The sequence below is a fragment of the Balaenoptera musculus genome, chromosome 14 (assembly GCF_009873245.2).
Source record: "Balaenoptera musculus isolate JJ_BM4_2016_0621 chromosome 14, mBalMus1.pri.v3, whole genome shotgun sequence".
In the NCBI taxonomy this organism is placed as follows: Eukaryota; Metazoa; Chordata; class Mammalia; order Artiodactyla; family Balaenopteridae; genus Balaenoptera; species Balaenoptera musculus.
Window position 1 is genome coordinate 50,212,057 of NC_045798.1, and position 20,185 is coordinate 50,232,241.

At 38.2% G+C, this 20,185-nt stretch overlaps 1 protein-coding gene across 12 annotated transcripts in view; it reads left to right on the plus strand.

Moving 5' to 3' along the window:
* Positions 1 to 20,185, plus strand: part of DTNA (dystrobrevin alpha) — a 280,781-nt gene that overhangs the window by 58,544 nt on the left and 202,052 nt on the right. For all 12 annotated transcript variants that reach the window (XM_036874580.1, XM_036874578.1, XM_036874582.1 and 9 more), the window contains exon 2: positions 11,030 to 11,159. The gene's annotated coding sequence lies outside the window, so the exon portion shown is untranslated. The remainder of the gene's footprint in view (positions 1 to 11,029; positions 11,160 to 20,185) is intronic.

The window sequence follows — 20,185 nt, forward strand, 5'->3', positions numbered from 1 at the left end:
GCATGTGCCACTTATAATCAAGCTTGCATCATTGATTTCTTGTTGTTAAGAGCTGTTTGGTTTTGGATGTTTTCTGTTCTACTCAGGTCAATATCAAAAGTAATAAAAAGAAAAATAGACCAAGTGAACCTCTTATAATTACAAGGAAAATAAGAGAGAGCATACATCTTTGAAGAAGTAAAAAACATTTGTAGGGATAAAATATGCATGCAGAATGTGCCTGGGTCTCCTTGACTTATACCCACCTATTTCCCCCATTTACATCAGTTTAATGGGCATATGAGCTTAGACTTTTCCAACACTCAGAATCTCTGCCAAATTCCTGTTGGTGAGAGTGCAACATACATGTATGCACGTGTGTGTGCATACACACCTCACCCTTTACTGAGGCAGATACCCTCATTCCCACTTTTTTCCTTAGACACCATTTCCCTGAATTCAGTTTTCTCCACAAAGTGGTAAAATCTGGAGGACTGAGATTTGGGCAAGAGTAAATGTTGTAGGAGAGACATTTCTCAAGCGTTTGTTCTAGGCCTTAGGCAAATGGCGCCCCTGTGACTCCTTGTAATCTGGCTTTTTGATCAGTGTAACCCACTGGTAATATGTGCTTCCCTCACACAACTGTGGCAGGTGGCAGATCAGGGATTGAGAGATCATGGGTCCCCGTCAAAATCCCATCTCTCATTTGTCATCACCAACTCTAACTACCAAGAAATCTCTCTCATGATTGACTACATAAGGATTTGCAAAATCAGCCTACAAAGGGCAAACTATCTATCTCTTTACTCAACTTAGTTGGAAAATATATATATCTGCATGTAGCTTGTACTCACAGAAGAAATGTAGAACTAAATTTAGATTGCTGTAGCATAAACAGATTCCAACAAACACAGTTGATATTCTGATTTACTCACATCATTGTTTCTTGATCTCAAAAAGAAGTGATAATATAAATGTGAGTAACCATAGTTAATACTTGTTGAGTTTACTGTGGGTCAGGCACTATGCTAAGGGATCGCCTTTAATCCTTGGAACAGCTCTGGGCGCTAAGATCTGTTATTATTCCTATTTTAGAGGTGTGGAAAATGGGGCTTGGAGTGGGTAGGTAACTCAATCACTATTACATGAACATTAAATCAAAAGTGGGGTGAGATTTACCACCCCGTTTACCACCACTCTGTCCAACCTCAGAGCCTTCACTCAACCACCTTCCTGTATTCCCTTCCTTTTAGGCCAATGGTTCTCAAAGTGAAGTCTCAAAGACACTTTCATGGGGCCCTTGAGGCCAAAACTATTTTAATAATAACCCTAACATATTATTTGCCATTTTGATTGTGCGAACATTTGCACTGATGATGAAAAAGTAACGGTGGATAAAATTGGTGTAACTGTAATCAAGTACATTGTACATTGTAACATTGTACATCAAGTACATTGTACATTGATTGTACAATCAATCATTTGTAATCAAGGCAGTGGCACCAGACTGTACTGGTTAGTAATTATCTTCTTCACTGTCGTGCAAAACAGTAAAAAACAAAGCAGGCAACGATAACAACAACAAAAATCTTATTCCGTCTTGAAAGTCTGATGCACATCTTTGTAATATCCTGTGTGAGGCAATGGAAAGCGTAAAGTGCTCTTGAAATATATCGAGGGACGATGGGTGTCTGAGAGTAAGACTGTTTGCTGTGCAAACTGAACTAGCCACATCTTTCACAGAACAACCTGTTTTCTTGAAAGAACAGCTGGCAGGCACACTATGGTTACTCAGATGCGGTATTTGGTGACGATTTCCTTGAAAATGAATGAAGGGAGCCTGTCACAGCAGAGAAAACCAACAGTATTCTCTGACAATGATAAAATTCAAACTTTGAAGTAAAAATTAGAGTTTTGGAAAGCTTACATCTGTCACTGTGAGCCTGACAGCTTCCCAATACCTAAAAGACTTTTCTGATAAGATTAATGGTGACATTAACGAATATGACTCTTTGTTATTGAGAGTGAAATGGCTCAACATTTGGAAGATCTGCATAACTCAGTGAACCAATACTTCTCAAATGGCCAACTCATGATGTTGGAAAATCATGCATAAGTTAAAAAATCAACACAAATAGGAGACAGATCATGAATTTTGGTGTAATGGACTATGCCAGGTTCATTGATGTGGTTTCAGACTCCACATGGCAACTCACCTTTAAGAAACAACACTTGTTGAGTTTCAGAGGCAAATCAAAGAAAAATATCCACAATCATCTGAAAGGCTATGGAATACTCTACCTTTCTGAACTGCATATCTGTGTAAGTTTGGAGTTTCTTCATATTCTTCAACCAAAACAACATATTGCAATAGGTTAAGTGCAGAAGCAGAAATGAAAACCCAGCTATCTTCTTTCTATGAAGCCAGAAATTAAAGAGTTTTCCAAAAATGTAAAAGCATGCCCTACTTCTCACTACATTTTTTGTTTTGGAAAACATTGCTATTTTATTTTTAAAAAGATATCATTTATGTTACATTTAAAAGGTTTACCATTGTTATGTAAATACATTTATAAGTAAATATTTTTTTTGAATTTCTAAGTCAATTTCTAATAAGGTAAATATTGATAGATATAACACACATAATCACAAGCTCTATGGGGCCTTCAGAACAAAAGATTTGCGTACCTATGATGTAGGGTATAATATTTTTTTTTAACTCCAAAATGGCATGGAAATTACTGATACCAAATTAAATGTATATCTTTTATCTCCATTTTTTTAAAAGACACTCCTCTTCTCTGAGTCAGATGAAAATAAGTCAGGCTCTCAGCTGTCCTCAGGGGGCTACTAGGGCATGTGGTATATTCAAGGCCACCAGTCAAGGTCATAGTGCACCACTGAAGGGCAAGGCCCGAATTGGCTCCCAGAATCAGATCCTTCTGTCTCTTTATGACTTCCAGAAGAAGCACGTCTTTGTCTAAGAAAACACTCTCCATATTTTGCACATAAATATTTTTTTCTGGGGAAACAAGATACATGAGATGTATTACAAACAAAAAAACAAAGTTTGTCACTGAAATTGTGTCCAAATAACTGCTATTATGCAGACATGTTTTTTAACGACAGTGAGCTTTCTGGTTAGGTTTTCTGTAATGTATTAGAGAAGAGTAATGTTTAAAAATGCGGAATTCTATCTGCTTAGTACAAAAATTTAATTCAGGATATTTGGAGGAGGTATGGTACTCTGCATGGAAACATTTACTCCCGTATTTACCCATCACTTCATTAATGTTAAGAATGTAACTGGTAAAGGTCCAGAAAATCTTTTTTTAATGTGGCTCCCCGACCCCATATCCAGTTTCATGACTTCTTTCCTTCCTTCCTCCTTCACTCCCTCTTTCCTTCCTTTCTTCTCTCCTTCCTTCCTTTCTTCTTTTCTATTTGTTTGATCTTTACATCATGGTAAAATCAAATAGACACATATCAAATCACAAGGCATGATTAATCTCTAAGAAGTGTGCAGGACTTTAGCAAATGAATGAACATAAATTTGAAGTAGATATTGATGGTCACATATCACCAGGGAAATTTCAGTAGAATCTATGATATACCTGCCTGCGGCTAATTAAAATTTTGTCTTTTTAAAAATTAATTGGATAAATCTTTGACACATTCTGATTTAACACTCAAAGTTCAATTTAATTCTCTTTTTGATCAATTTGGCAGGTGTACTGAGATGCAAGAGACAAAAGGCTGAGCTTGGGTAAATCCTTTTTCTCCTGGTCAGCAAAAAATCTGTTCATCTTTCCGCCTTTCTTGGAATTAAGTTCAACATGCAGAGCTTAAAGTTTTAAATGAGGTCATCACTAGGGGATAGTTTTTGTATGTACTCAGTGTAGGTTCATATTGTTCATAAAAGGAGATTTTCGTTTAAGAAAACTTTTGAGACAATTCAGTTTAGTGATTGTGTAAGTTAATGAGACACTCACTGGTCTCACAGTTGTATTTTTTTAAGCTACAAAATGAGGTAATCACTCTCTCTAAAAGCATATTCTGAAAAAAAAATGGCTTCTGTTTTTCTGATATTTTGGGATACATGGGTTTTGTACAGGAGAGGTTTCTGTAGCAAAATAAGCACTACTATAAAATAAAATGATCTACTGCCTTCTTCTGAAATATAACAGAAATGTGTTCTGTGTGGATGTGAGTGTATATAAAGCACATGAGTAAACTAAAGAAGGATTTGGTGACTTTGGATGCCCCATACCTTCATATGTCATATCCTTTAATTAGCAAGTTTGATAAAATAATTTCATAGCCAGAAAAGAGGAAGTATTCATGCTGAATATGTGTGGATCACTAATAATAAAAAGGATACAAAAAGCAAAAAATAAAACTTGAAATAAAATTATATATAGTTTATAATCCCTCAATTTCATTAAAAATTATGTGTGTATGCATATATATGTATAGATAATGAGATATAATGTATAGATAATATAGTAAATGTAGAATACCTTCATAGGGATTGCCTCTGGGTAGTGGAATGTGGATGACATTAGTTTTCTTTATAATTTATTATATTTTCCACACTTCTTAAAAGTACTTTATTTTTTTAAAAAACTCTGTAAGTTTCCAGCCATCTCTGATTCATTTTTTATTAAACTTGCTTCTTCATATATAGTGGCATATAGCTAATTACTTTTACATTTTTTTTAAATTAATTTATGTATTTATTTATTTTTGGCTGTGTTGGGTCTTCGTTTCTGTGCGAGGGCTCTCTCCAGTTGCGGCAAGCGGGGGCCACTCTTCATCGCGGTGCGCGGGCCTCTCACTATCGCGGCCTCTCTTGTTGCGGAGCACAGGTTCCAGACGCGCAGGCTCAGTAGTTGTGGCTCACGGGCCCAGTTGCTCCGTGGCATGTGGGATCTTCCCAGACCAGGGCTCGAACCCGTGTCCCCTGCATTGGCAGGCGCATTCTCAACCACTGCACCACCAGGGAAGCCCTACATTTATTATTTTAAAAAAGAAAAAATGACGGACACTCAAGTGAGTTCTCCATGCTCGAGCTCCTCTGTGAGGGACACTGCCCAGGTGCAGTGCGAATCATTAAACATATGGGGAGGATGTTCTTTTAAAAAGCAAATATCATCTGTGTAAGCACCTGCCTTAGCCTACAGTGAGATGCAGCAGATAGAAACACAAAGGCATTCCCTCTGAAAAACATGCTGTGCAAGGAACAGAGCTGAAAAATCCTTTATAAACCACCTTCTTCCTTCTCAACACCTTTAAAACAGTTGACTGAATACCCGCCTGAACTGATGCTGACAAGCATATTTTTTTTTCTTATGGGTCCCTGAATGTCAGCAGGCCTCTGGCTTAATGCTGGGAAAAACTTCCACATTCACTGCAGGTGTATATGTCCATTCCTCTGACAGCTATTTCATCCAAATAGTGTTGTTCTCTCCACTTTATCTTACTTTAACCTGAGTGATGAAGCATAATTTTTTTATCCCTGTCTGTTGGTGAAATATCAAGAGGAAAACAGAACACTCTACTACTATCTTCCACTTGCTCAAATATCCTCTTGTGGTCTTGTTATATGTCCTAGCGGGTAGTAAAGTAGGTGACTGAGAGGTGAGGCAGGCAGTGACTCTACTTTCCCTGTGTAGGTATCAATCCGATGGGCAGGGATTACAGATGCACGACTCCCTCTGAGATTAGATTCATTTCCCTGATTATTTGGCCAAAGACTTTAAAACCTCACAGAAATGAGGTGTCTGCACAGCAAGAATCAGATGCAGCCGGTCTCAACAGTAATTCCCTTGGCGCCCAGAATTTCTGCTGGGATTCTGGTGATTCTGCCCTTCTGTGATTGGGCGGATCACACTGGATCGGAGCAACTAGGCTGTCCCAGTGCTACAGCCTCTTCATCCTCGGAGGCTGAAGCAACAATCTATGCCCTTAATAGGAAATATGTGCAGATATCCAAGACCTTCCTGGTTCTCAGGCTGAACTCTGTGTCAACAAGAACAAATCTTTGGAACAAGGAGGGTGCCCAGTTATCCATCCCTGTGCACTAATTCTGTCTCCAGCTTTAAAGCATCCAGAAAGGCCCATCTCCACAGTCTCCTCCCTGACTCTGACCTAATAACCTTGTGTCTGGAGTGATTCTGATTTTAGTCCAAGGGCCATGATCCCAAATCCACTTTACTGTAGCTTCCTGAGCCACTTTAATGTTCTTAGGCCAGTAACTAATAATCTGGTGAAATGATCTAATAAGTTTATACCACAGCTCTGTGTAGGGAAGAGTGAGAAAACACTGACCTTCATGTTTGCTAATTGTTCCACCATCAATTGAACAAACATTTAGTGAGGAGAATTAGTCATCATTAAAGATGATGTGCTAAAGACGATGAAGAAATAAACAAGACAGTCCCTGCCAAGTTGCATATATTCTTATACAGAGAAGAAAATTCATAGCAATTGTACGTAGTAACATGTGCTACAGAGAAGGAACACAAAGCATGGTGTGCAGACACCAAGGTCCAGGTACGGAGGGGCTAAGAGTAGAGGTGGGAGATGTGGGAGGAGTTTGATGCAGTAGATAGAGTTGGAGGAGCTTCCAGAGAGGAATTAGGCTTAACTTGTGCGGCGTCAGAGGTCTGGAGGAGACCAGTGGTAAAATTAGAGAATACTATTAGGACTGAGGGGACTTGAACCATCTAACCAGTGTTTCTTAGCCTCGGCATTGCTGTCACTTAGGACTGCTAATTATTTTCTGACGGGAGCTGTCCTGTGCCTGTAGGATGTCCAGCAGCATCCCTGGCCTCTACCTACTAGATGCCAGTCTCACTTACCCTCCCTCCACCATCAGAAATGTCTCAATACATTGCCAACTGTCCCTGGGAGGTGGGGGCGAAATCATCCCTCGTTGAGAAGCACCGGTCTCAACCAATACCCTCATTTTACTAATGTGAAAACGGCAACCCAGTTAAGTATAAATGATTTGCCCAGCTAGTTAGTGGGAAGGACAAAAATAAAACCCAGGCTTCTGATCCTATTCAGCCTCCTTTCTATAACATCAGAAGGTGCTTCAAGGACCTTTCAGATCCAAGTGTTTCCTCTTCCTCCAGCCTCATTGTTGTTAGGGGTCTGACTGATGCTGTGTGTGTGAACAGGGGTAGCCAGTGTCCTGAGCTCGGCCTCAGCACTGGCATGACACCCTAGCATGCCACTGGGTTTTGGTTTTTTAAATTTTATTGAAGTATAGTTGATTTACAACGTTGTGTTAATTTCTCCTATATAGCAAAGTGATTCAGTTATACATATATATTCTTTTTCATATTCTTTTCCATTATGGTTTATCACAGGATATTGAATATAGTCCCCTGTGCTATACAGTAGGACCTTATTGTTTATCCATGCTATATATACTAGTTCCTAGCATGCCATTTGTGACTATGGCAGCAAAGAGTCACTCGTAAAAAGCAGGACCTATTTAAGTTGTTGGGAAATTATCTGAACAAGTAGTTATTGTTTCCCAAGTGACTTTGACCATTCGTAGCCGCATCCCTTAATAACTGCTACAACTTAAGCCAACTGACAGTGTAAAATACCAGAAAAGCCCCACATGCATGTTTATGAGTGCAGTGCAATGCTCCATCTTTGCATTTTTCTGGGGCGCCCTTTGCAGATCTCTGGTCTTCATCATCTGTAACTGGTCCTCAAAACACTGAACCTGCCCCCTATGACTACAGTGATCTGAAAGTGGTCTCCATCCTAACCTCTGAAGTCTAGAAAGCTGGACTCATAACACTATAGTCTCCCAAGCATAACTAAAAGAGAAGAAAAGGCTACAGAAGAGGTACTAGACAACATCGTCTTCAATCCTCCTTTTCACAGTTAGGCAATCCTAGTTCTTCCTAACAAGGAAAGTAGACATAATGCTCACTTGGGTTCTTCATTTTTTCGGAGTGAATAAAGGCCTTTGAATTTTTCCCATTGTGAGGAAATTATTTTCAGTATGGTGCAAACTCATAGGGATAAGAAAGAGGAAACTGGATTAAATGTTTATAAGAAAAGAGGACCACAAGGTACATTCATTCATTCATGCAATAAATATTACTGCCTATTTGTTAGGCATTGTTCCAAGCCTCAGGAGTACAATAGTGAACAAAGTTCCTGCCTTCATCGAGCTTATATCCTAGCGTCAAGTGACAAACAATGAATAAATAATAAATAGTAGCAGTGCTATGTGGGTGAATATTTATCAAGGTAAGCAATAGAGAATGAGGGAGCAGTACTATTTTAGGTGGGAAGATCAGTAAGGACATGAATGTGAATAAAAATGTGAATATTCACTTCAGTGTAATATTTGCTTTGCTCCCACATAACCTCGTTTGGGAGTGTATGTGCTGGATCAAGTCCCACTACCACCAATGATTATCAAGCCTTTATTTAAATTGATACCATTAGTGTAAAGATTACTATCTTTTTTTGGTGGTCCATTCTGTTTCTGTGTGCTCTACATTGAGGAGATTATCTTAATTAGAAAAAATCCGCCCCCAGCAACTTCCATCCAAACTATAGGACTAAAATTTGACACCCCAAATGAACCAAATACTTGTTTCTCTTGTGGTGCTCAGTGGTAAGATATTGACTCCTAACTCCAATCTGGACACTGACCAAAAGCTCTTCAGGGAGCCAGATGAAAGGAGACAGAGTTTTATTTTATCCCATGACGCTAAATTTTAACTTCAAGTCACACAGTCAAACTAGAATTTGATAGCTGATGTAGAATTAAATAAGTTAAAGAGAGAAAAGTATCATTTTCTCTTCCTAATCAATGTTCACATGAGAATTTTGCTTTGCAAGTGTCCACCGGGCTGCTGGGAGAATAGAGGGGAGGATGGATGCCTTGAATTTAGTGACAGTTTGGGAGGCGGCCACCCTCAGGCTCAAGACTAGAAAGAATTATGGATAATCAGTCTGCATCCTCTGAAGTGGTCTCAGGGGACAGAAGCCAAGGGGGGTAGGGATGGAGCTGCCTACCAGACAGCTGGTTTCGATCACTGCCTATGAGATACAGGCTGAGATAGGGGCCACTTCCTGGTCGAGAAGGAATAGCAAAAACGAAAGCTGGCTCATAATCAAGATATCATCCAAATGGCAACTTTCACTGCAGTCACAGATCCCAGTTAAGGCGTGAAACCTGAACCTCCCTGTGGGTCCTTTCACACAGCATCTCTATCTGAGCTCATCGCCCTCCTAGTCTATTGCAATCTGGGATGACCCAGGGACCTGGGCAAAAACCAAAAATGCAAAACATGCTTCCCAAAATTGCCAGGCAGATGAACACAACCAGCAGCATGATCCTAAGAGGTGCCCAGGCCTAAGGGATTTCTTGAGTGACTCTACATTGCCAGATATAGCTGGATGTAAGTTTACCTGTATGTGTAAGATTTATCATATACATATATATAGTCATATAAAATTATATAAGATGGTGTAAGATTTCCATTTATTTCCTGTTGCTCTGACTTGGAGAGCTGCATTCATGAGGGAGGGATAATATTTTTAACATATAACTTATTCCCAGATGCATAGGTCTAATTTACCCAAACCCCAATTTTTAAAAAATTAGTAGCATGTATGTTCAGAAAACAAAAAATATCTGAAAGTGCTACTGTTGTAATAATACATTTAATTCAAAGAATGCCAGTTGTATGCATGTCCCTAGAATCTAAGTACAGTGAAAGACTATTGGGTTCTAATGTGAGAGAACAAGTGTTAATTGTGTCGTGAAAATTTCTTTATGTCCTGTTAAATAAATATAATGCAATCATGAATATATCTGAGAACTTGGATTAGAGGCCGGGGGGAGTTATTGTATAGAATTTTCTCTATGAACCCAAAAGCATAGGAGGTCTGAAGCCATGAAAGTTAAAAATAATTATGCCATTGTTTTAGATAACCTGGGCCGAAGAAGACAGTTGGGAGAGGAAAGCTAAGGGTGGGTCTGGAGACAGAGGCCACCTCCCACCAGCCAGAGTACAGAGCTAGGCTCCTCTGTCCCTTCCTTTTCTGGCTTTACTGCCATCAGACATCTTCTCCGCTTTATTTGCTCTGATCCCCCTTCTCCCCATTCTTTTCCTTCTTCTGAACATGGGATTTCCTGACTTCAAATTTCTGCTGCTTCAAGCCATCTAGCACGTGGGATAGTAACATCCAGCCTGTGTGTTGGTGAAAAGAAGAAAGGGGGGAAGGGAAGGGGAAGAAAGAAAGGTGGGAAAGACTAGCTGATGAGAGATGGTGGGTAAAGCATCTGGTCACTTTCATGCAGCAGGACTCTTGGGCAAATTGCCGCGTGCGCCCAGGAGCCTCTCCTTCCATTCTCATCTGTGAGTTTTCTCAGAAGGCAAAAGATTATAAAATCATTCCCCCTTGTTAAGAAACACCAACAGACCATATTCTGAACTATTTACTATCTATGCCATTGCTCTACAACATCATAAAGCGTGTGGATTATTCAATCATGTCAGGGTGCCTCTGTGGTAGCCTACGCCTGCATCTACCATTGGAGGGGATGCTGGTCTGAGGATTCTGCCTTCAACTGTAGTTTCCCTGGCTTTAGGAGAAATTATGGTGACGCAATATTCCAGAAAATTACCAACTTGGAATACAGAAGATTCCAGGTTTTCCCATTTCTGAGTTTTTAATCAACCAAAAACAAGAGGCAGTGTTAGCAGCCCAAGGTTCAAGGCTACTCTGTTACTAACCAGCTGCTTAATCTTGGACAGTCACTTTACCTCTCTGGTCCTCACCATCCTCCTCTGTAAAACAACTTCTGGCACAAATGTCTATTTTTTCAACATTTCTTATAGTAAATGAAAACCAAAGTTCTGAGTTGAGTATTACAAATTGTTCTTAGTGGATGAACGGATTTGTAAAACACCATATGTTCTAGATCTGCCCATTCTGTTTCTGTAATAAACATGTAAGTGTGAGTTGCTTAGTTAAATAAAAGTGTATTTTCTCATTGCAGATAAGTGAGATTTACCAGTCCCTGGATGAAACGCTTGGAAAGTCTTTAAATGCCAGAGTTGACTGCCATTTCAAAGAAAAGAAAATAGATGGTTTTGAAAAGTTCATGCTGTTTCTTCATTGAATTTTAGGTGAGTGAGTCTGAGACAAGAAATTTAAGATGGACATTAAACTATTTCCCTTTAAAGTGTTTCTCTTCCTTGCATGAAAAGAAAATGGGGTTCAATATAACCAGCATTTTATACTTTTAACGAGGTGCCACATAGTGAAAGACTTAGTTTCTGTGCCTTTTGTTTATTTTTTTTAATTATCAGAAACCATCTTGAATGATGAGGTGTAAGATACAGAGATGACCTTGACATCTCTTGCTGATTTCTATTAAGCAGATGCGGTAATGCTTCATTCTATTCTACAGGTCATCAAGTTTTTAAATATATAACAGTATTTAGTATCAAAGTAATAAGCCAAAATGAGCTAAGATCATGTTTTAATGACATAAATGAGAGAAAAATTTAATGGTGATAATGACAGTTTAATCATTATGGGTCTGGGTGTGAGATAAGGCTAACATTTCAGAGGCTGCCCACCGGGAGATCTCATATTGCTTAATTTAAGGTAGGGCATGCTTTATGTTAGGTGTGGTTTTCAAACTGCTGTGCACAATTAAGCACGCACATGTGCTCACACACTAAGCTTTGTTTTCCTGATCATGAGATAGATGGATATATATTTTTTTACATCACCATACATAATTACCCTTCCATGCTACCAAAGACATGAGTGTACAAATAGGTGCTTTACTATTAGTCTGCAATATGGCACTGTCATTTCTCAGCAGAACAGAGAGGAATAGAGGAATTGAGTGGTGGTCTTATTGAGGACATTGTGTGGCTTTTTCCACCTCCTCCTGAGTCCTGTTTTCAAAGTGTGGCTTTATTATCTACTTTAAAGAATGGTGATTTCCAGAACATCAGAATGTACCTCTGTTTACAATTCTGAATAAAACAATGCAACTGACAGAGCATTGGCCACTGTCTAAATCTAATCCAAAAAGACAGTGATGACTCCTTTCTACCTTTTATTAACTTCAAAGTGAAGGTGGATTATGTCTCATCATCTTAAGGGTGTGTAAATTTGGTTTATTGAGGTCATATGTGGAACTAAAATGGTGATTTCATTTATTTACAAGATATTTGTTGAATGTAATTCCCAGGAGCTAAACTTAATGCCCTTTAAAAATATCAGTAAATCAATTTGCCTAGTGTAACATTGCTCCGGAGGAGAAAATGAAAATGGAAAACTTATTTTCTTAACTTACTTAACTCTCAGCTTTCCACTGTGCCAGTCTGTGCCTGTTTTCAACTTCACGTCCACTCCTTGCCCTGCTTCTATTCTGCTGATTCCTTGGGGGCTGACCCCTAGAGGCTGGGTTTTCCAGCCCCCAGACCCACCCGCTGTTGCCTCTAGCTTCCCCCAGTGACCTTGAACTCTGAGCTCCAGTAATGTCACCTCTTCCCTCTGTCCCTTGAGACTTGTGGGTAGTGGTGTCTGTGGCTTCCTGCTGGTACTAACCTCCAGGTTGATTTGCTATCCTCAGTTTAGCTTCTCAATTCTTCCATCATCTGTATAACCATTTTCCTGTATTAAATTCCATCTGTTTTAAATATTTAGACTGTTTTCTCTTTTCTTGGTTAGATCCTAACCGACCCATCAGTGCTTCATTAATTTCTCCCAAAATTATTGGAAGAAAAGTGAACAGGGATTACTTGCTTCTCCCAAGGAAAATAAATGATTCTCAGGAAAGGAAATTTTAAGTTAAATGTAAACCTGGATATTTTTACACTGAAAAAAACTAACCTAATATATTTAAAGCCATATTCTAAGCTATACAATATTGCAGCATTAACTTGTTAGTGTTAACAGAGTCTTTGTCAATATTCCCATTTTGCGTATCAAATTAATGGGAAGATTTTTTAAATTCTCAGATATGCACCAAATATGAGTTTTACTTTTCTAATATTCACATTTCACAACCTTCTGTACGCCCAATATGAGAACTTCACAGGGTATCAGTCTCATTCCTACATTCACATTTAAATCTCAGGCTTCAGATTTATTTTATTATGGATCTGATCACTGTCTTTCAGTAATGGTTGTTTGCTATTTGAAGATCCCTTATGGTCTGAACATTTCCCATGTCCCTTAATAAAAACTGAATATATTGGAAAGCAAAGTGATAAGGATGCCAAAGCCTGCCTTTTTTGACAGGTAAACAATTCACCGCTGCCCCACAATCGCACTCACTCTAAAGGACTTCCTGGATATTAAAGAGGCTTTGTACTTAATCATTTTGGCACTTCACTTGCTTATTTTAAACGCGAGTGCCTCGCTATTTTCATTTCCTTCTCATTTATTTATGTAGACATTTTCCTTTTCAATCTTTTCTCAGAGGTCATGATGACTGCTCATCTGTCCATTTTAATGTATTGTGGGTACACTCACAAGGACATGGTGTCCCTCCTACCAACAAATTTTCATCTGTTCAACCAATGTCAATGTTAAACCTGCAATGCCTAACTGAGAATCCTTTTAGACAATGTGAAAATGCGGCCATGAGCAGAATTTCTTGGACCCCTTCATAACCTAAAATTGGGAGACACAGGGATGTGTAGCTTAATGGTATGGTTTAAAATGCAGTATATAACTGGTGTTCTCACATCCTCCTTAGTTTGGTACAACACCGAAAATTCTAATCATTCACATTTCTCTCTAGTTTATGGAAATGAGGCTTTATAAAGTCATATTCAGAAAAAATAGTCTTGGGAAGAGAAATACACCCATTAATAATGCATACTACATTACACATAAGTCGAATGAATTAGCAAGGAAGAAACTCCTGAGACAATGATGCAAACACTCAGCTTCTGAGAGTTTGGTACACATAAGTGGGCAGAGACTACTGAAATCATCTCACTAACTTCGTAATACTGCCTGGTGGGTCAAGGGGAACACCCATCATAAGAGATAACTCAGGCTGAACATACCTTAATGTCATATTGGAGGAGGGGGTAGGAGAAGTGGAATTATTAGTCCTGAAACTAATGAGCAACATTATGAATAGATATTTTAAATCACTGGTGCCCAAAGAGTTGTAGAAAGTGCTTTAACCAAGATATAGTCGTAGTACTTCTGCTGAACCACAGAATATGATGTTGGAAAAATCAAGTGCTATCCATCTGTTAAGAGAAATCATCTGTTATCCTCATCTTTGTGTTACCAAGTCCAAGCTTTTACTGCTCACTGCACAACAGGCCAATAAATTGAAAGACAAGTGATTGGGACAAGGAATAATGACTTTATTTGGAGAGCTGGCAGACCAAGAAAATGGTGGACTCGTGTCCCAAAGAACTATCTTGCCTGAGTTAGAATTCAGGCTTCTTTTATACTAAAAGGGGAGGCAGGAAAGTCAAACATTTCCTGGTTCTGGTCAGCCAGATGTGTTAATTTCTTCCTCCCTGCAGTCATTCACAGGTGGGCCTAGTCAGGATGTTTCCTGTGAGCTAAACAAAGGTATCTTAGCTTAACACTCATTACCTGGGAAGAAGGGTTCCCAGAAATGGGCCATTATGTATAATTTAAGCTTATAGACAGCATCCTTTTAGTGATTAACTTGTAATAGTATACAAAAGTTCTTCCCTATTATATTTGCATCCCTGGAAACAAGCGCAGTGCTTGGCACACTGTACGTAATTTCTAAACAAACAATTGGTGAATAAGGACATAGGCACAAAGCAATTGCTGGTTAATGCTTACTGAGTTCCTACTTTATACCAAACACTGTTTTGTATGAACATATACTTCATTTCATGTTTAAAGAAATCTATAAGTAATATTATCATCTCCTTTTTTAAAGATGAGGAAACTAGGGCCCAGGAAGGTTAAATCACCTGCCTGAGGTTCAGTAGGTTGGGGTGAAAATTCAAATCCAGGCAGTCTGGCTTAGAGCCTGAGCACTTAATTATTATGCTGCACTGTCTCTTGTGTAATATAGTCATCAAGTTACTTTAAAACACAGAAGCAACATTGTTTATTATCTTAAAATGCATGTCATTCTAGAATAAACCTGTATTAAGAAATCTTGCTCAAATCTCTAACAGCCTCACTTTGAACACAAATTCCCTCTTTTCAGTGTTCCTAATCTCCTTTCCTTTTAAAACATGACTGCCTAAATCAACTTCCTAATTGACATTCAGATCTCATCATTTCCATTCTTTAATGGTTTGTCCTGATGTTAATATTTTAAAACCCTATTGCTCTTTCATGCCATTTGCTTAATGGAAGAATGTATAATCTTGAGCAGCAAGTTACTTAAGCTCTCTGAGCTTCACATTCCCCACCTGAAAAGATATATCTAATTTGTTGTGAAGACTAGAAAATAATATCCATAAAACAACAAAGTACAGTTCCTGGTATGTAATAGGTAGCCAGCAGAACAGCAGCTGATCTAGTTAACTTCACCCACTTCAATCTCGAAGCCAGTGTTGGCTGCCCCATCAACTGCAGAGTAAAATCTGCCTCCTGTATTCCTTAGCATGTCATAATAGAAGCACAGCAGACCCCTTGAGTCTCATCACCTGCCTTTGTTCCTCATCAGTTGACCTTTGCTAACATGGGGATGATCTGCCTTCTCTGAGCCATGCTCTTTGTGCCTTCACTTTTGCTCATGCTGGTTCTTCTGCCTAGATGTTCCTTGCATCCATACCCCCCTCCAAATCCCCCCTCACCCACAAGCACACATGCACTCTTCAGAGAATTGGAATATCTTAGTCATCTTTCAAGATCCACCACCTCTATTGCTATTATGGGTTCAGTGAAGTCATTGATGAACTCCTCCTGGCTCAGCAGTTATCAGTCCTATCTCTGAATTCACATAGCCCTTTGGGCATTTCTAGATCAGCTCCTATTGTAGACAAGAGAAAGAAAAGCCATCTCATTCAGTCACTCACAGTCTCATGTAATTCCTCATGTTATCTGTCCATCTTCCCTTTGAAATTTTCGTCAAGGACAAGTACCAAGTTTTTTGGTTAGTATTTGAATCTTCTTTACTAAGCTCAGAGTAGTCCTTTTTGGTTTTGAATGAAGCATGAAGGGTCATAGTTTGAGAAAAGTTTGAGTGTTTTTAGTGTGGTGAAGATTCTAATACTTCGCCCAGCCATTACAACAAAAGGGGAGCTCTCCATCAGGGGAAAGGGGACCTTATAGGGAGGACCTGTACCATTCTGTGCCAAGCACCAAAACAGATGCTCCACAAACATTATCTTATTTAATTTTCATAACAACCCTTCAAATTGCCTATTATTTCCCTTCTTATTTAGACAAAAACTAGGATTCCAAGAGTTAAGGTAAATTGCTAATGTCATATTTCTGGTAAGTGGCAGGACAAGAATGTTAAGTCATATCTTTCTACTGCAGCAAACTGCCATTCTAAAAGAGCTTTCCAGTTTAATCCTATAAGAAGAATATGTTTGTAACATAATGCTAGAATTTTCCATTTAAAATATTCCCTGAGGGTAAGCTGTTTATAAGTCCACAAATCTTTTTTTCATGGCAAATAAGTTTATGTTTAGGTTGATGCTAAAAATAGCACTATTTCTGTTCAACAAGAGTTTAAAAGATATAGCACCTTGTGGTTCTGACACCTATTTGTGCAAAAACCTCATTTATTAATGTGAGCGTAAGCCTGGAAATGATGTCTAAAGCTGTAGACTGATAGAATTTGGGTGCTAAATGTTATGTCGAATCACCACTAGAACTGGGGACTCTTTAAGGCAAGGATTTCTCTTCCTTTTTTCTCCTTAAGAATATTTATGATATGAATATTTATAACTAATTATGAAAGGATTTGTATTGGATGCGAAATAAAAATTTCTCTAGACATAATGACACTATTAGCACTTCTTAAGAGAGTACATAAACTTGTACTGAATTTTTTTAATCATATGATTCAAATACCATGTATAATATAAGAATAATAACTGATATGAAATAAAACTCCAAGTTTTCAAAAAAGGAAAGACAAATATGATATCACTTATATGTGGAATCTAAAAAATGATACAAATGAACTTATTTACAAAACAGAAATAGATTCACAGACATAGAAAACAAACTTATGGTTACCAAAGGGCAGAGGTGGGTAGGGATAAATTAGGAGTTTGGGATTAACATATACACACTACCATATATAAAATAGGTAAAGAACAAGGACGTACAGTATAGCACAGGGAACTATATTCAGTATCTTATAATAACCTATAATGGAAAAGAATCTGAAAAAGAATATATACCTACACATATATATATATGTATATAACTGAATCACTTTGTTGTACATCTGAAACTAGCACAACATTGTAAATCAACTATACTTCAACCAAAAAAAAAAAACAATCCTCTGACTTCATTTTAATTGCAAAAATCAGTATCCAGAGAAGGGTTCCTTCTTTTTGTGAAAAATCCTAATGATTCTTATGCCACATTTATACCTATAATGATCATTCATTTATTCATTTGTTCTTTAAATATATATTACACATCTCTTATGTTCCCTGACCCTGCACTAGGAACCTGGTAGCCTGAGACAAATAAGGTATAATTCTTCTGAGTAATATTCTAGTTAGACTTGCCACAGATTATGTCTTAGCACTGTAGAATTTCAGCATCATAGGGGATATTTTAGATTGTCTAACCTAGACCCCTGTTCTTGTCCATTCAGGCTACAATAACATAATACCAGAGACTATGTAGTTTATAAAAGATGGAAATTTATTTCTCACAGTTCTGCAGTCTGAGAACTACAAGATCAAGACACCAGCATGGTCAAGTTCTGGTGAGGGCCTATTTCCTGCTTCATAGCAGGTGCTTTGTCTCCTGTCCTTATATGCAAAAGGGGCTTAGGAGCTCTGTTAGGCCTTTTTTATAAAAGCACTGATCTCATTCACGAGTGCCCCACCCTCATGACCTAATCACCTCCTGAAGTCCCCACATCTAATACCATCACATTGGGCATTAGGATTTCAACATATGAATTTTGGGGGGGACACAAACATTCAGACCACAGCAACCCCTTAATTTTACATTGAGGAAGTTGAGACCCAGAAAAGTTAAGTAATACCCCCAATATCAGCAGCAAAGCCACACCTGGGACCTATCTGAGTCTCTTACCACCTAGCTGCTCTCCTCCATGAAACAAACAGGCCAATATTCCTATATTCTTGATTTTATTTTCCCCCAAGAGAAGTTTCCACATGTAAGGAGAGGACTGAGGAAATAAGCTTGATTTGGGTTTTATTTATAACACATAGAAGTAGGGTTACTATTCATCAAGGACTTACTGAGAATTAACTAAATATCAGGAGCTTTGCTAGGTGCTGGACATCTGGCTAAGCAAAACCAGAAATGTCTTCCTGGCCCACATCTTGCTTACTGTCTTGTGTGCATGTGTGTGAAACCGCAGCATAAAAACCCTAAATTGCCCTTCAATGGGAATCTCAAAACAGTCCAACTGATGGCAGGCATAATGTGATGCCAAAAAATGGCAACTAAAGTGATTGTAACATATTCACTGTAAAATAATGCAGTCCATAAGTACATTATATATAAAAACAAAAAGATACTTGTCTGTGTCTTTGGCTTACTGCTGTTATATGGATAACTTAACATTCCAGAAGTGAAAAATAAGTTTTTAAAAATACGAGCATATGTGCTGTGCTGATCTTTGAATAATATAAATATGTAATATCTTAGAAAAAATAAGAATTCTATTCACATTTCCAGATTATGTCCCTGCCTATTGGGTTATCTTTTGTTGGCTGATTTTCCCAGAAGTTTGCAGAATGCTATTTATCTTTACATCAGTATGACTTGAAAAATTGTGATCATCACAAGAATGGATGGAACAATGTTTTCCTGTCAAAAAACTAAGGATTATGATGTTTACAAAAGTTAGTAACAATGTGCTTTAATGCTAGTATATTCTTATGAGTGACTGTTTATTGTTTTAGCTTGCATTTTAATCATCAATTGATTTTTTTGTAACTTTCAAAATCTGACTTTTAAATCTGTACAGCGTTTATTTTAGCAAAATCTTAAACTGTGAATCTGATAGTTCCAAATCATCAAAGCAGTTGAATAAAGTAGTTCTCTATTCTGTCAATTCCTAACAATTCTGTAACCATGAGCTAGAAATTTTACTGTTTATGTATCTAATATGCTTTCAGACTCAGATAAACACTTGCCATAATCTTTCTTCCAATTCTAGGTGCATAGATAAGTAAGGTGGCTGTCTTTTTCTAAAAGCATGTTTTTATCATTATACCATTCCTTCCTAATATATATGGACAACTCCTAGAACCACATGGTTTCCTTTCTGAAGTTGAATTTCTTCCCAGAGTAGTAGCAGCCACAAAAGGCACATAGGGGGAGAAAAAAGCCTACCACTATCCAGATAAGACTACATTTTTTTTTTTTTTTATAGAAGTGTAGTTGATTTACAATGTGTTACTCGCTGCTGTACTGCAAAGTGTATACATAGATCCATTCTTTCTTATGTTCTTTTCCATTATGTTTTATCCCAGGATATTGAATATAGTTCCCTGTGCTATACAGTAGGATCTTGTTGTTTATCCTAAATGTAATACTTTGCATCTACTAACCCCAAACTCCCAGTCCATCCCTCTCCCTTGACAACCACAAGTCTGTTCTCTAGGTCTGTGAGTCTGTCTCTGTTTCATAGATAGGTTCATTTGTGCCATATTTTAGATGCCACACATAAGTGATATCATATGGTATTTGCAGACAAGACTACATTCTTACCATTCAGCCATAGCAAATGAGCCTCTCATGACCTCAGTTCAATAGGCCCCCTGATTTAGCGACCCCCCCCAATTCATATACCTCCTACACAGCCGACAATGCCACCTTGAGTAATACAAAGCATGCCACCACCTCAAACCCTGCCACATTGCCACAATACTTTGAATTCTCTCTTGGCAAGAAACTTTTGCAGACATTAGGCACAATGATAAGATAACCCTAATAAAAACCTTCCTAGTTTCTCCTGGAGTCTACCTTCCTACAGTACAAGGAGTGAAAGGGC